The sequence below is a fragment of the Engystomops pustulosus genome, chromosome 1, assembly GCF_040894005.1.
Source record: "Engystomops pustulosus chromosome 1, aEngPut4.maternal, whole genome shotgun sequence".
NCBI classification, from domain to species: Eukaryota; Metazoa; Chordata; class Amphibia; order Anura; family Leptodactylidae; genus Engystomops; species Engystomops pustulosus.
In genome coordinates, this window is record NC_092411.1 from 233,501,261 (window position 1) to 233,519,837 (window position 18,577).

At 40.9% G+C, this 18,577-nt stretch overlaps 1 long non-coding RNA gene across 1 annotated transcript in view; it reads right to left on the reverse strand.

Moving 5' to 3' along the window:
- Nucleotides 1-18,577, reverse strand: part of LOC140075334 (uncharacterized) — a 65,347-nt gene that overhangs the window by 38,216 nt on the left and 8,554 nt on the right. The gene's annotated exons all lie outside the window — the stretch shown is intronic.

The window sequence follows — 18,577 nt, forward strand, 5'->3', positions numbered from 1 at the left end:
CTTATTTTAAGTGGGTTTTAGTATGTTAAGTACGTGGGAAAAGCTACCCAAGGGTCATAAATATCTCATTAGTTTCATTCCCAATTAAGCGTGAAACAGTGGCTGTTTATTGGAGTGAGCGCGTGCAGAGGGAGCTGGGGCCTGGTTGGGGGAGGGGAGGTATTCTGTGGCAATACTGTTGGACATGCTGCCATATATGTACTGTAAGCAATGTAGGGTTCTAGGGTCACATGTTTCACATAAGAATTACCCATTAAATGTCTTGTATACATGTTTATAACATTTAAGTTGCCAATTTTGTATGTATTTAAATAGATATTCTTAAATACGGTAATGATTGACAGAGACTTATATTTAACCCCTTAAGGACCAGGCCCTTTTTCGTTTTTGCGTTTTTATTTTTCACTCCCCACCTTCAAAAATCTATAACTTTTTTATTTTTCCGTGTACAGAGCTATGTGATGGCTTATTTTCTGCGTAACAAATTGCACTTCGTAGTGATGGTATTAAATATTCCATGCCGTGTACTGGGAAGCGGGAAAAAAATTCTAAATGCAGTGAAAATGATGAAAAAACACATTTGCGCCATTTCTTGTGGGCTTGGTTTTTACAGCTTACACTGTGCGCCCCAAATGACAGGTCTATTTCATTCATTAGGTCAATACGATCACGGGGATACCAAATTTGTATAGGTTTTATAATGTTTTCATACATTTACAAAAATTAAAACCTCCTGTACAGAAAAAAAATTCTTCATTTTGCCGTGTTCTTGCGCTAATAACTTTTTCATACTTCGGTGTATGGAGCTGTGAGTGGTGTCATTTTTTGCGACTTCTGATGACGTTTTCAATGCTTCTATTTTTAGGACTGTGCGACCTTTTGATCACTTTTTATAGAATTTTTTCTATTTTTCAAAATGGCAAAAAAATGCCATTTGCGACTTCGGGCGCTATTTTCCGCTACGGGGTTAAACGCAGTGAAAAACGGTTATTATATTTTGATAGATCGGGCATTTTCAGACGCGGCGATACCTAATGTGTTTATGATTTTTACGGTTTATTTATATTTATATCAGTTCTAGGGAAAGGGGGGTGATTTGAATTTTTATGTTTTTTTAATATAATTTTTTTTTTTTTACTTTTTTTTATTTTTTTTTTTCACTATTTTTCAGACTCCCTAGGGTACTTTAACCCTAGGTTGTCTGATTGATCCTACCATATACTGCCATACTACAGTATGGCAGTATATGGGGATTTTGCATACCATCTATTACAATGTGCAGATCGCACATTATAATAGATGGCCTAAAACATGATAGCCTCGGATCATTGTGTGATCCGAGGCTGTCATGGCAACGGATCGCCGCTCCCCGGTGACGTCACGGGGAGTGACGATCGGAGCCAAGATGGCGGCGCCCACGCGCCGCCGGCTCTTTAATGCCGCCGGCAGCTTTGCCGGCGGCGATCAAAGGGTTAACACCCGCGATCGGTGCAAGCACCGATCGCGGGTGTTAGCGACGGGCATTTGCTTCATTATGAAGCAAATGCCCGGTGAGTATGAAGAGGGCTCAGCCCGTGAGCCCTCTTCATACTCCCCCATGCGCAGTAAGACGTAAGGGTACGTCTTATTGCGCTATGGGGTTAAAGGGTTTCAGCAGGAAAAGAAAAACATGCTTTGTCCATGAAACAACACCCCATATTCATTGGATTAAATGCAACACCATACTCACAACATGGACCAGTAGGACAACGTTTCCACGAGGAAACAGTAGTATTTTTTGCTAAATCCCCTTGAACCTTCTATTTCATATATTTCTTCATTTTTTGATAGGAACCGTTTGAACCAGAAGGCTGCGGTACAATGCGGTCCATGATAGGATGAGGATCATAAAGGGAGCAGCATGTAAATCATATTCATTTGTATGGACTTAATACAGATGCCCACTCCTTTTTAGTTCCAACATGACCTATTTTTTACAGTGATCTGTTTTGAAACAACCTTTTTTTATTTTGTATCTATAATTTTATATATAAAGTATGTTGCTAGCAAAAGACATCCTAGTAGTATAAATTTTGTTTTAAAAAACGTTGTTTAGAAAAAATGGTGTCATGTGCAAAATAAGTTTCCTGCCACTGATGTGTCTTACAATCTGTGAGGAAATTAAAGGCAGTTCCCGACTTAAAGGACATCTACCATCAGTTTCACGGATAGTAGACTGATCCTACTTAAAAACTCCTGATGAATCTTTCTTCTCATAACTTATTGTTTTATACCAGTGATGGTGAACCTTTTAGAGACCGAGTGCCCAAGCTACAACCAAAATCCACTTATTTACTGTGAAGTGCCAACATGGCATTTTAAGCAGTAACTTATTGCTACCTGTTCTTCCACATTTTTCAACCGTATCAGCACCTGAGGCCACCAATACATTTGAAAGAAGAAGGGAAGAATGATTGGTCCAGCAGGAGGACCTCCAAAGATAATGCAGCCCTGTCCACACCTTCTCACTTTTCCTGCAGTTCCAAACAGCCAATGAAGGGTCGCTTTAAAACAGCACAGAGAGCAGCATCTCTTAAGTTGCTTGGTGGATTTGTTCCTGGTGAACTCTGTCCTGGGGTGATAACCTGAGTGCCCACAAAAATGGCTCTGAGTGCCACCTCTGGCACCCGTGCCATAGGTCCGCCACCACTGTTTTATACCCTCTACGCCTGCAATTTCTACAACATAGTGTTGTAAAAAGTGTAATTGGTTAACAAGGTGCAGCTGATGATGCGCTGATAAACATTGTTCTGTTTTTATATGTGTGAGCACTGGTCTATTACTTGCTAGCGATATTCATTCATTATGCACCACACCCAGTAGTCTCCTTTCTGGTTCACTAATTGTTAACCTGTGGTGATGGACAAATTCTAGCATTTGAACCAGGAATATAACATCATAAAGAAGGTACTGGGAATTTATCCTCAGTGCTAGTTATAGTTTATGCTGACCAAGCTTGCATACATACATTCTGTTTGCTGACATATAGCATCTTCTGACCCCTTGGCGTGTCTTTGTGGTTATCCCTTTGTCTTTCGATGTGGTACTTCATTGTCCCCTAATCTTGTCTGCTTCTTCTTCTTATTTATTAATTTGTTTGTCTTTAAGCAGAGACTGTCGCCCAGTCAGTGGCCACTGCCTAGGTTTGCTTTGAATAAGTAGGTAGGGAAGGTTTGGTTGGCCTTGTTTTAGGGCTCACAGTCAGTGTCCCTCATTATGTTTCCAGCCTGCCCCTTAAATATTAATTATTGGAATAAAATAATAAAAACGTTTATAAATGTCACTTTTTTAAAAATAATGGCCAGAGAGATTAAATAGTCATATCTAGGCACTATTATTTTAATAGAGGGTCACTAAAGAGGCACACAATATATAACATATTGGGCAGTGGTCAAAAGACTAGTATCACAGAAAATGCTTCTATTCTGAATATATTGAGGGGAACCATAGATGGTGGCTTGTGTTATACAGTATGGTTCAATGATATGTAGAAAATATAGTATAATAATTTCATTAAAAGCATCTACCATGTAATATCTTATATTATTGGATTATTGAAAATAATAATCATACAGTGTTAATAATTTCCTACATATTAACAGACTGGCTTTGGTAAGTGCTGCATCCACCAACATCAGAATCTTGTATTTTGTGGGAAGCTAACTGCCCCCAGGAATGAGAGTAATTGGAAACAACATAAAAATTATTTTTATGATCAATAAGTCAGAAATTTCAGAAACTGGAAGTAATTCCTTTTTGTAACCACAGAAAAAAATAAATCAGGAAATGCTGCAGGCTTTGTAAAGAGTTGGACTTCTTCTCCAGCTTTATTGTAGTAGTTTAGGTTCATCAAGATAATCAGTTTCTCCCAGCTTTTCCAAAGTGGAAATTTTAATGAAATGTTAACTAATTGCGATCTGGCATTCCAGATGTAGTCATGCAATGTAGTTTTCTTTTGTTGTGAATAGTGATTAAACACCACAAATTAATTTTGTCTTTAGTGCTTGTTTGCTAAAGGGGCATACCCTGAGGGGTTTGCAAAGGAGGTGAGTTGTCTTAGAGGCCCATAAGATATCATTTACCAATGAGAGACAAGTACTAGAAATATTACATTATAGTTAGAGGGCCTGCTACAGAAGTTGTATTTGGGCCCACTTACCATAATATGGGTGGTTCGGGGGCCGCCAGACTTGTCCACCATTGCCAGGTTCATGCTGCCAGTGAAGGAATCAACTGTATGTGTTTCTTTAACCCTTTCACGACCTGTGATGTAATAGCATGGGCGCCGCCATCTTGCCGAGGATCGTCGCTCCCCGCGACGTCATCGGGTAGCGCCGATCCGTAACCATGACAGACTCAGGTCATCCGAAGACCCGAGGCTTTCTCATTTTTACCATTTCATTACAATGTGCTCTTAGGAGGAAAATCCCCATATACTGCCATACAGTAGTATGGCATTATATGGTAGGATCAATCGGACAACTTAGGGTTAAAGTACCCTAGGGAGTCTGAAAAATAGTAAAAGTAAAAATTTTAAAAAGTTTAAAAAAAATATATAAAAAAATCAAAAAGTGATCCAAAGGTCATACAATCCTAAATATAGAATTGAAAACTTCATCAGAAGTCTCAAAAAATGACACCACCCACAGCTCTGTACACTGAAATATGAATAATCTATTAGCGCTAGAAGATGGCAAACTTAAAAAAAAAAAATTCTACTTGAGATTTTAATTTTTGTAAATGTATGTAAACATTACGAATTTGTCACCCCCGTGATCGCACCGACCCAAAGAATAAAGTAGACCTGTCATTTGGGGTGCACATTTTCACTGCATTTTTAATTTTTTTCCCTCTTCCCAGTACACGGCATGGAACAATAAATACCATCTCTATGAAGTGCAATTTCTTATGCAGAAAACAAGCCATCACACAGCTTTGTACATGGAAAAATAAAAAAGTTATAGATTTTTTATTGTGGGGAGTGAAAAATAAAAATGAAAAAACAAAAAGAGCGAGGTCCTGAAAGGGTTAAGGTACAATTGATGGTGCACTTAGAAGCAGCTGCAGGAACATTGGCAGGTAAGTAACTTGTTATTGCTTTACTGCTGACCACAGCCTGGGCTTGCTGAATGTAAATAAATATATATGGGATGTTCTGTAAATGCTTAAAGGAAACCTAGCATTTGATTTGATGCATTATGAAGCAAACATACTTTGAGAATGGTGTAACTACACTGATGCAGGATCACATCTTGGTTAATCCCTGAGATGAGTGGTATGCTGATCGTGCTGTATATAAATATAATGGAGTGTTCTATAAAAAATAATTTAGGGGAGTTTTATATAGATAAATTAAGTGAGCAAGGTACTGTATAATATTCGGAAGCTCTATAATATTAACTAGCTGTAGCTCCAACAAAATAGAATCGGTTAACAAAAATATTTTATATGTATCCATAGACTGGCTCAGACCGTCTCTGACTGACTATGTCACTGACCGTCCCTTTTTTATAAACTTTTTTGACGTCTCTGTTGCTGGCAATCTCTTTTGGTGACTATCTGTCGCTAGCAGCCTCAATCAGTGACTGTCTGTCACTGTCAGTCTCTTTCAGTGACTGTCTGTCGCTGACAGTCTCTTTCAGTGACTGTCTGTGGCTAGCAGTCTCTTCCAGTGACTTTCTGTCGCTGATAGTCTCTTTCAGTGACTGTCTGTCGCTGGCAGTCTCTTTCAGTGATTGTCGCTGGCAGTCTCAGTGGCGGTCCGTCACTTGCAGTCTCTTTCAGTGACTGTCTGTCTCTGGCAATCTCTTCCAGTGACTGTCTGTCTCTGGCAATCTCATTCCAGTGACTGTCTCTGTCCCCAACTGTCCCTCTGTCTATGGGGAGATTTATTAGTAGTGTCTGAGAGCAGAACTGCTCCAGTTGCCCATGGCAACCAATCAGAGTTCAGCTTTCATTTACCCACAACCTGTTGGGATGGCTTTCTCAGAAAAATAGTGGCAGTTGGGAATGAAATATCGTGGGACATAGAGGTCAGCTTTCATTTACCCACAGCTGTTTATAAAATTACAGCTGAGCTCTGATTGGTTTCCATGGGCAACTGGAACAGTTTTACCTCAGACATTTCAGATAAATCTTCCCCATCTCTGTATCCCTACCTATCTTACCTCACACATAAGGTATTATAGTATTATGCTCATTGCCTGTAGCCAATCAAAGCTCATATTAATGACTTGTGGCAGAACAGCAACCAATCATGGCTCAGCTTCCAACGACCACAGCATCAGCAGCAGACAATGGCTCCTGTTTATGGTGGTTAATAAGTGAATTTTGGAAGACGCTGGGTGCAAATTTCGTCTCAAACCCATGTCTATGATGTTCCTGAGTCACATGCAGCAGCTGTGTAAAATTTGGTGACTGTAAACAGGATGGTATTCCTTTAGAGGACATACATACATCCATACATACACACACTCAGCTTTATATATTACATTTAGTAGATGCAAGTCTGAACTGGTATATTTTATAATTATAACTCAAGACAATTTTTTGTACCAGTGACAATTGAATTTTAAAAAAGTTTTAAATGTAATTCGAAAAAAAAATTATCAATAAAGTTTTATTATGTACACACTACAGCTGATAATTGGAGCCGGGTACTAAAGTTACGCTTCACCAGAGGTCACAGTGGGCAGAGAGGTCCGTCTGTGCATAGGGGTCGTCTGTAAGTCAGGTGTCCCTAAGTAGGGCACCACCTATGCAGGCGGTCCCCTACTTAAGAACACTCGACTTACATACGACCCCTAGTTACAAACGGACCTCTGGATATTGGTAATTTATTGTACTTTAGTCCTAGGCTACAATAAACAGTTATAACAGTTATCAAATGTGTCTGTAATGAAGCTTTATTGTTAATATTGATTCTTATGATAACCCAACATTTTTAAAATCCAAATGTCACAGAGACCAAAAAAGTTCTGACGGGGATTACAATGATAAAATATACAATTACGACTTACATACAAATTCAACTTAAGAACAAACCTACAGACCCTATCTTGCATGTAACCCGGGGACTGCCTGTATATAGATTAATTCCAGCGATATGCATTTTGTATATGCATAGGATACAGTGTATTTCTGTTACATGGGGGTGACATGTGTGAAGTATGGATAATTGAGTGAATGTGTCATAGTTCTAAATTGCTGGTACATCGTTTTGGCTGTTGGTTATAGCTATGCAGGATTTTCTTTCAGAAGAAATAAAACAGACATGTAAATCTATGTGTCAAAAAGTGCTCTCTCTGCAAAAAATGTAAGCAGACTCTGGGCAGCCATGCAAATGAGGAAATTCAATGTCATCACCTCTACTTTCCAAATTCTCATCCTGGACCCTTCTTTGGAAAGGAATGCAGTTCTGTTTAGAAAGTGGACTTCCAATTTGGCTTGAAGTGTGGCTGTATTCATTACCCACCTCTCCTGCTGCAGACTATATACAGTATATAATGAGGGGAGGCTTCTAGAGCTGTCCGGACCTGCTCACATTATCTATTTCTTTTCTCAGTCCAGACAAGATATATCTGTTTTATAACACTGGACTACAATGCTTCATAGTTGATGCTTGTGTAGATCTTGTTTCATATTGTTTTTTTATTGAATTTACAGTGTAAGTTACCAAACCACTCAATTTTGGTATCTTGCTCCAGTTTTTAGAGTGCATTAGGAGCTCTATGGATTTCTATTGCACATTACATTTATTATAGGGGCTAAGACAGTGTGATAAATGTGGCACATTTAAAAGGTTGCCTATTTGGTGCAACTAGTTCCTAACTGTTTCCGTTGCCACTGGTGGACAGCAGTAGTTGTGTACCTAAATTTGTGACTTTTTGAAGTCTCACACCTCATAAATCTGTCACTCGTATCTGGATTCACACAGTAGACTTAGAGGTTTGCCCATGAAAGAAAATTCTCAAATTGTAATCCCCTAGTTTTTTTACAAAATAATTTTTCACCTCTTACTTTGAGCAATAAAACTATTGCAAAAAAAATTGCAGTGATGGCCAGAGTAAGATTCAGCAGTCTGGGTGGGCACTGGCTGAGCAGACACTTCATGATTCCTTTGTGCTGTCAGATGCTGTGTGCTGACAATGTGCTTAGATTTTCATGGGACAGGTTTTAGCTACACTTTCATTTAGCTTCTGAAAAATCTACTTATATCTGACACATACTGTAGAAAAAGAGATGCGACAGATCAGAGTCATGAGATGGCAATAAGACACAATGGGGCATATTTACTTACCCAGTCCAGTCGCGATCCAACGACGCGTTCTCCGGCGCTGATTCGGGTTCTGCTGGGATTCACTAAGGTCATGTGCCCGATGTCCACTAGGTGTCACTGCTGCGCTGAAGTCCGCCGGAATTCTCCTTCTCCATCTTGGTGTATGTAAGTGTTATTTTTGCAACACAATTTTTTTTTTTTAATTTCGCGTTTTTTCCGAATCCGTCGGGACTCGATGGCCACGCCCCCCCCATTTCTGTCGCGTGAAAGTCAGCGCCGATGCGCCACAATCCGATCGCGTGCGCCAAAATCCCCGGGCAATTCGGAGCAAACCGGAAAATTCAGGAAACCGTGATTCGGACCCTTAGTAAATATGCCCCAATGACACTTTCAGCTCTGCTACCTCACCTAATCAATAAAACGCAGTTAGCTTGGCTATGCCCCTCTTCCCTCAGATCCAGAGCTTATCTAGTCTGTAGATTTTCTGCTGTCTCCTCTGCAAGCTTCTGCTGGACATGATGTGCCTCTATCTGTAGTGTTGTCTGCCTCTTGCCCCTCCCCCGGCTCATGCAATAAGGAAGGAATCTGTCTGACCATAATCAGGAGTGTTTAATTGTATCCAGGGACGACCAGAATGTAAACACCAGGACTGAGAGAAACAAGTTGGAATGATTATCTGTGAAATGCTGTATTTTTGAGTATATTTAAGAATTTTGTCTTCGTGGGAATAACCCGTAAAGTGAAAAATGGCAAATACCTAATGTAAAGGTGTACACGGCTGTGTTAATGGTCGCTCAATTCTTCAATCTCATGAAATTAAATACTGTTGTGTTGTGGCTAGTAAACTTCAGCACAATCAGTGTGGTTGAGAGATGTACAGTTCTCCCAATGATAACTATTCCCTGCATAGGTTGCACTTCTAGTATTGGCAAGATTGAGATTTTAGCCAACATCTATCATGTATTTATTGCATATCTTTTGAATATGTCATAACTAGTATACATGAGAATACCTCTTTAGTAATACCCCATTTATATGGCCATGGCACATAAAAATTTCCTCTCAAAGTGTTCCCCACTAAATCCCTTTTCCTGTGCCCCCTAATAGAGCACCCTGATTGTGGCTCCCACACTAAATAATTCCCCATCAATGAACCGCAGAAATAACAGGTTCTAAGTGCTATGGCCTGGTAATTGAAAATGTATGTATACTTATTCTCTGAAGAACTGTTGTGAATCATATAGCAGACCAGATCACAGCCCCCATCTATGGCTATCGGTAATGGCGCAGTGAACACATGATGTGCCAAAGCAGCGTGACCAAGGACATGTCCTATATTTTGGCAGATTTGTGGTGCGGCCACACATCTGCCTATGGAGGGAGGAGGGATGAAGAGCGCTCGCCCCACCACCGTCCTCCTCTGGTCCTGTGCTCCGGTGAGCACACAACCATGGGAATGTACCCTTTGTGTGTGCAGCACATGAATCATTTGTCAGAATAAAACCAAGGCTCACAACATTAGATTATTACTGAACCCAAACGTTGCCGTTACAATATGCACATGTAATGTCATGCAATAACATCATATTTGCTTAAATACGTGACCATGAGCAATTTTAAAATATTAAAATTACAGGTCGTACTTTTTGAGATCTTGTAGCATACATGAATATCTTCAATACAAATTCAGCAAATTGTGGATAATTCCAAAACCAGAGAAGCATCTCATTGGTCTACACCTTATTCTATAGAAGGTTAATGATCCCAAGCACACGGCCAAGGTCGTAAAGAACTATCTTTAGATAGAAAAAGAACAAAGTATTCTGCAGCAAATGGTTTGGCCCCCACAGAAGTCTGGGAAAAGCAAGCCAACAGCAAGCTAACGGAGAAAGAAGCAAGCAAAGCAGCTAAAGTCTGTGGAAGAACCTCAACCAGGTACAGTCATGCAAACTTTTATAACACTCTCTTATTTTAAAAGTTCTTCCTATAAACTGCTATACGCTAATTTTGGTACACTTCCCAATATGTTCTAATGCATGGAAAAACTATTAATACATTTATCACAACTGAAAATTTCTATCCAATCAAAGAGTATCACCACAACGTATTTTATCCATTTGCCTGTATGTGCATTTGATCTCTTGTGACACATCTATGACATAGGAATGTTTCTACTAACACAATAATACAGCGCGCAGGAGACAATTGTTCTTACGGACCAATATCTACATTTCCACCCTAACTGGAGATGAGCTCAAACAAAGCAAAAAAGTCAGTTTATAAAAAATGTTTTAGTACTCCTGTGACCAATCTGGTTCTAAAGTCAACATTAACCCCTTAAGACACAGTCATAACTTTTTTATATTTTCATGTACAGAGCTGTAAAGTTCTTGTTTTCTGCATAACAAATTGTACTCCCTAGTCACAGTATTTAATACTCCATGCTCTGTATTGGGAAGCCATAAAAATTATAAATGTGGTGAAATTGACAAAAAAACGCATTTGCATTGTTTCCTTGTTGACTCTGTTTTTACGGTTTTCACTCAAGACGTCAAGATGACACCTCTGCTTTATTCTTTGAGTCGGTACGATCATAGAGAATACTACATTTATAAAAGTCTTAATAATTTTTTAATAGATTTTACAAAAAAATTTCAGAAATAGATTTTGGTGTTTAACCATATTCTGAGGCTAGTAACTTTTTCAGACTTCAATGTACAGACCTGAGTAATGTGTACTTTTTGTGGGACAAGCTGGCATTTTTATTGCTACCATTTTGGGGACTTCAAGCACTTTTTATTAAATGTTTTGTGTGCTTTAATATGGCAAAAATGTGGTGATTAAGTTCCGATTCAGTTACAGGGTTCACCACTGGTAATAATTGTTTTTATATATTGATTTTTTTTTAACATTTTTATTTCTGATCTAGGTAATGGAGGATGTTTGGAATCTTTTTTTTTTCCTTTACTGTTTATTAGACCACCTATGGCCTATCACGGGGTCTGATCGCTCATACCATATAGTGCAATACAGCTGTATTGCAGTACAGGTGGTACCCGACTTAAGAACACCCGACTTGGTCACTTGTTGATCACTTTCTGTACTTTAGCCTTAGGCTTCAATGAACTGCTATAACAGTAATCAAAGATGTCTACTGTACAATGAAGCTTTATTGTAAATCCTGGTTCTTATGAAAATCCAACATTTTTAAAATCCAATTGTCACTAAGACAAAAAAAAATTGACTGGAGTTACAATTATAAAATATACAGTTCCGACTTACATACAAATTCAACTTAAAAACAAACCTACAGAATCTATCTTGTACATAACCCGGGGATTGCCTGTATATGGTTAAATATTGCAGATCTGTATGAGGCTGACATAGACTGTTGCAGATCTGTCTGAATGACAGTCCCTGATGACCTGATCAGGAGGGCACAATCAGGGCTGGACTGGGGTACCTGGGGCCCACCAGTGAAATTGATTTTGGAGGCCCACCTACTGGTACATAGAAATATTCTGACATCAGGAAATTTGGGGAAGGGCTAATGAAATAAAGCATAAATTAATTTCTCCTTCCCTCTCTGATGGTGCTCGGTTTCTGTATAAAGGTTGCAGGGGTCACATTATGTCAGGACATTAATGTTAGAGATGGTATAAAAATCTTCCAGGCTTTCTGCTGGTGGCTGGGCTGTTATTAGGGATGTAAGTGTGCGGTCAAATGTACTACCATGTACCACTCGAGTTGTTTAAATGCAAGACACCAGTTGCCAGTTACCAACCGTATGCTTTTGCATAGAAACGCATATGCGATCAGGCCATAGCACGTCCCAGTGCGTTTTGATTCCGCTTCTAAATGGAGTCAAAGTGGTAAGTGTGAGTGTACCTTAAGTGTTAGCACACCAAACCAATCTATAAAGAAGAACATTTTGAAAACCTTTAAATTAACTGATGACAATAACCTCACACTCCGGTGTCCCTACACCACATAGACAAGTCATGCCTAGCTCTCAGCTTATGTAGTAATGTATCCATAGGGGCAATGAGCCTTCTCACACTAGAAGGTTAGTCACTGAGCACAATACTGATTTGACACAGGAATAAGTGGCATCTTGTACCTCACACGTGACATGTTTCCAAAATCACTGTAAAATCTGGCAGATGTCGGCAGCTCCAACACTGCACTCCTAAAATTCTTACACTTACTTAAGGTATAATGTCACCTGGATAACAGAAATGTCCCACACTTTTATGCAAAAGAATGTACAAAGCAAAACTATCCACACTGTCTGCCCCCCCCCCAAATACACCCCCATAACAGAACCACTCTGTGCCTCATGCTTATATATAAAAAAAAAATTATTGTGACCCCCAAATACATATCCATATTACTATACTATGATATGCGGTGCCTCCCAAATAATTACATAATATATGGTTGTTTTATATATAATTCCCTTTAATAAATGAAGTTACCTATTTAATGCCCCTTCCAATTTTTTTATACATTGCCCCTATAAAGAAAGTGTAATGTAACACTTTTCTCATTCTTTTTATACAGTGCCGCCATATCAATTATGTTTTTCAAAATGTACTACTAAATGTTATTACCATGTCCTAATTATTATCATTAACACACAGATTAAAAGTAAATTTTTTCCATGCTGCAGCAGCACAGGAAAAAGGATCACAAACTTTTTTTATACTGTTAATTGTTTTGCATTTTTCAAACTATTATACACACTGAACCGCCCCATTACATACACTTAGGCCCCCATTGTAAACACTGAGCCTCCTCATTACATACACTGAGGCCCCCATTATATGCACTCAGCCACTTCATTGCATACACTGCGCACCCATTATATACACAGAGACGTTTACGGTTGGTAGGCCTTCTTGTCTGATGCTGTGGAGCTGAGCTTCTCTCTCCCTCTGCTCCATACAGCGGCCCCTTCCCCTGTATTTCAGGACAAGCTCACACTGATACAAACTTCCTGCCAGCAAAAAAGTGTGTCTCTTGGGGAAACATTGGAGACCATAGAGCTTCGAGACAACCAAATATAATAACACATTACGGAGTACAAACATTCATATGGAACAGTAGAAGTGAGGGCCATACTCGTAAGGGCTTACAGACTATGAGGATGACGGGGTTGACACAAGAGGTAATAGAGATTGTATAATGGTCCAGTCATTCTTATAAGGGAACAATATAAAATAGTTTAATAAATAATTTAATAAATAAAAAATATGCTGCTTGAACCAGCCATCAGCCGCCATCTTATTTACAAGATCCAAGATGAGAGTGACTGCAGAGAAACCTGGAGATTGGTATATATTTGGTGTTTGCCAGATAACAGATGGGAGATAGGACATAGGATGGATTAGTAAAGGGAGAGTTGAAATTTCATGCAGTTAGCGAGTGTGATAGGTTGCCTAGAGAGATGGGTTTTAAGAGCATGTTTGAAACTTTGGAGGGTGGCTATTAGTCTGAGAGTCTGGGGAAGGGCATTACAGAGAATTGGTGCAGCTTGCGAGAAGTCTTGGAGACGTGCATGAGAGGTTCGGATTAAGGAAGAGATTAATCTAATATCATTTGTAGATCGAAGAGCATGAGTTGGGTGATAGACTGAGATGAAAGAAGTGAGAGATAGGAAGGTGCAGTATTATTCAGAGCTTTGTGGATAAGGGTTAATATTTTAAAGTGAATATTAAAGGAGACAGGCAGCCAGTGCAGTGATTGGCACAAACTGGAGGCATCCGTGTTGCGTTTTGTCAGAAAGACTGGCTGCTGCATTAAGAATAGATTGTGGAGGAGAGATTTTAGTGAGTGGAAGACCAATTAGTAGGGAGTTTCAGTAGTCTAGTCAAGAGTGATCAGTGCAACAATTAGAATTTTACATTGAGCCCCTCATTGCATACATTGCGCCCCACATTATATACAGTAAACCTCACATTATTTACACTGAGCTCCCCATTATATATACTGAGCCCCACATTAATACACTAAGGCCCCCCTTCATATACACGAAACCCTCCATTATATACACTGAGCGCCACTATATATACAATGAGCCCCACTATATATACACTGAGCCCCACATTATATATGCTGAGCCCCCTCATTATATACACTGAGCCCCCCTTTGTATACAGAGCCCTCCAATAATACACTGAGCCCCCTCATTACATACCCCCATCATATACACTGCGCTCCTTATTAATTAAACACAATGGACCCTCCTGAATTTCACACACCCACTGCCTCTCTTTCTCTCCTTCTCTGAACTGTGGCTCAGAAAAAAAAATTGTGTACTCACCTGCTCCACAACCTGTCATCCCGAGTCCTGTCTTCTAGCTTCTGCAGGTGGGCGGCAAGGGATGCGCTGCTGCTCGATGACATCATCATGTGGCTGTGCATCGGGAGTCATTCACACACCGTCTCACAAGCAAGGTTAACTGAAGTAATGGTGCTCGAGTGGCTGATTTTGGCCACATCGAGTACTTTTGTAAACACAGACAGGGTCTTCCAATGGGTACAGATGGAGACCCCTGCCATAGCACCAGGTTTCGGGGCCCACAGGCAGGCCCGGCGCCAGCACCGGGGGGGGGGGCAGTATATTCCGCAGGTGGAGGGGGGAGTCAGTGTATTCTGCAGGGGGAGGGGGGACAGTGTATTCCGTAGGGGGAGGGGAGGGTCAGAGTATTCCGCAGGGGGAGGGGGGGCAGCGTGTCTGCATGGGATGGGGGTGTCGGTGTGTCCGCAGGGGGAGGGGGGGCAGCAGGTCCACAGGAGGAGTGGGGGTCAGTGTGTCCGCAGGGGGTGGGGGGCAGCGTGTCCGCAGGGAATGGGGTGTCAGTGTATTCCGCAGGGGGATGGGTGCAGCGTGTCCGCAGGTGGAGCACAGGTCAGTGTGTCCACAGGGGGTGGGGGTCAGCGTTTCCGCAGGAGGAGCGGGGGTCAGTGTGTCCGCAGGGGGAGGGGGGCAGCGTGTCCGCAGGCGGATGGGAGGTCAGTGTGTTCACAGGGGGAGGGGGGAAGGGTGTCTGCAGGGGGAGGGGGAACAGTGTGGCCACTGGAGGGCGGCCCATGAAGGGGCCCACTAAGGCTCTGTCGCCCAGGGGCCCACTTAAACCTGGAGCCGGCCCTGATCACAGGTGCATACACCGGTCCACCATTGAGCCAGTCTGACCCTGGGCATGATCACTGTGAAGATGCTGAGGGCATTTAAAGGGTTAACACCTGAGATTGGTGGGAGTGTTTGCTGCATTAGGCAGAAAACAACCCCACTGTATGATGAGCGGTCAGCCCATGAGTCCTCTTCATACAGACTTTGTGATGTGAATTTGTGACATAATTGTACATTACATAATATTGTTTGCACATACTATAGTTGCACATAGTTTAGTGTAGAAAGATAATGTATAATTTGTCATTTATTCAGTTATAGATTAAAAAATATTAATCAAGACTTGTGGGCTGTCCTTTCAGTGATTGACAGCTATCACTGCATACATTCAAACATCGAGGTCTGTCTGTCATTCACAAAAAGAATAAAAATAGCAACAACAAGATGAATGAATGAATAAATTCCAAAATGAAAAACTATACTGTAAAATTACAATAAAAATCATAATACTGTTATTATAAAAATATTATAAAGCAGAAACTTTTCATACAAAACTATGTATCAATTTGCTTATCTCCTTCCCTGTAAGATATTGCTTGTAGACTAACCTGCATTATTATTGTGACTAGTTCACTTTAACTTCAAATTACCATTAAAAGCCATTTATTAAAATCTATTACAGACAAATGAATCAAACAGTATTAAAATCAACTAAATACATTAAATAAAGTGTAATGTCACAGTGACACCAGTAGACAAGAAGGATATATGCAAGGAACATTTTTACACCATTGCAACTCATTTAGGCAATTGAAGTATGCTGACAGCATACAACATAATAGCTAAAACTAAGTAAAATATTATAAATTCTGCATTTTATTAGAAAGCTAAACTATGCACAAACTATCTAATCGGGAGATTAGATTGCTGAAACATATACGTCTAAAAGTTAACAAAAACTGATGCATTTTGTGTCATCCATCTCCATTTATTTGACGTATACGTCATACACGTAACATCAGTATGCTTCCTTTTCTACACTTTTAAAACATATAGGTTTTTTTGTCACTGTGAAATAAAGTTTTAACAATTCAAAATACAAAGAAAGTGATAACAGGAGTGGTCTCTCATTTTGCTACACTTTGGGGCACTTCCGTTGGGTTTCCCGAATTTTTCCATTTCGCCGCATTTAACTGGGGTTTTTGGCGCATGCAATCGGCTTTCACGCAACACAAATCGGGGGCGGGTCGTCGGACGATCCAACGGATTCGGTCAAACGCGCTGGATTTAACAATTCAAATTGTGTCGCAAGCCATGCACTTACATACACCAGGAAGAAGAAGGTGAACTCCGGCAGACCTCAGCGGGGAAGCGGCACGTGCTGGATCTCGGGCGCACGATCTTGGTGAATCGCACCAGACTTAATCTTTGTCGGACCGTCCGGATCGGGGATCGCGACAGGACCGTATAAGTAAATGTGCCCCTTTGTCTACTCACATCACCCATTCCCAAAGCCTTTGCATTGAGTAAAAACAATACCTTGGCAGTAATTTCCCTGGAACAATGGAAGCTGCTGTGATGATGATGATGATGATACACAGGGTGTGTCTACCAAACAGGATGTGTCCAGACTGCTCACTTCAGCTTCCCGCACCTTCTGAAGCCACGTCCTCACCAAGATGGAGAATTTTAAGATCCATATAAAAGGATGTGGCGTATTGATGCATACACTTGAACCTTTCTGCATACGTCATCCATAGCCACCAATGTTAAAAAATACGATACGATACGCTTTTGATACGGTTTGAAAAAGAACATGGAAAGCTCAGCAGCCCACGTTTTTTCTGAACCGAAAAAAAGGATACAGACGCACAGGACAACAAACGTACACCGTTTAGACATCTGTCATATCCATAGACATTAATGAATATGCCATAGCATTCGTCTAGATACATTTTTTTGCTGTGAGAATGTTTATGCAGTATTACAAAGAAAGGGGTAGACTATATACATCTGCTCATCTTGAATCACCTATCTACCTTATCCCCATGCAATCCTAATGCAATCTAATCGAAGCCTTTAATATAAGCAGCCAAAGATATCCGGTAATGAGCACACAGCCTCCTGACCCACCATTGGACAGGAAATCAAGAAAAGCAGCTGCTGGTGAGTCATGTGACCCACGGCTCCAATGGGTTGAAAGAGAAAGTTTGTGCTTTGGCCGTGAGCTAGGTTCACATTCAGCAGCTAACTCATGTCCCCATTGCTTTCTATTGGGCGCAGCCATGTTGTGGTGCTGACTGCCCACAAATGCCCACACATTGGGCAAGTCCTATTTCTGCACATGTTTGCAGCCCAGGTAGTGATTTACTATGGACATTGGCAGGGTGAGCAGTATAACGATCAAGGTCACAGGGGGTGCGACCATGACCAGGCCCACAGGGAGCAGACATCTGCAGATGTTGTGATATTGAACTGTGACAGCCACCAGCAGCACCAGCACCCAGCATGCCTGGGCAAGTTCAGAGACCCACAGTTGCTGGAATTATGTCAGGGGCATCCACTCCCTTCGGTGGTCCCTGATGGCAACAAAATAGAATAGTTCTCAAAACGGCCGCTCAAGTATTATTCCTGGACAGTGAAATAGTTAATAGCATCCTTGCAACTTATAAAGAGTGCAAAATGGTCAGGGACTTCCCCTACATTCATTGCACTCTCACCCAGGAAAGAAACGCAGCAGTGTCAGGATGTAATTGCACTGCTGCGCTTCCTTCTTCCACCACTGTCCCAATGTCTCACAGCAGAAAGAAGAAACTAGAGGATGCAGGACTCAGCAATGGTGCGTAAGGGATATTTTTACTGGGATGATGTGGGGGTGGATGTGCATGTGAGGTATTAATATGGGGTCACATGTGGCTATTGGCCACTGCAAGGTCCCTGTGACTGTTGGCTACATTGGGTGCCCTGTGACTACTGAGATGTTGGCCAGGTAGAAGATAAAAGAGTCCCCTCTGATCAAAGACATCATTTATCACAATTTGGCAAGCTGTGTGCAGCGCTGCGTAATCTGTGTGCACTATATAAATAAAGGAATTAGTATTTCCCATGAGCTCACAATTCTGCAC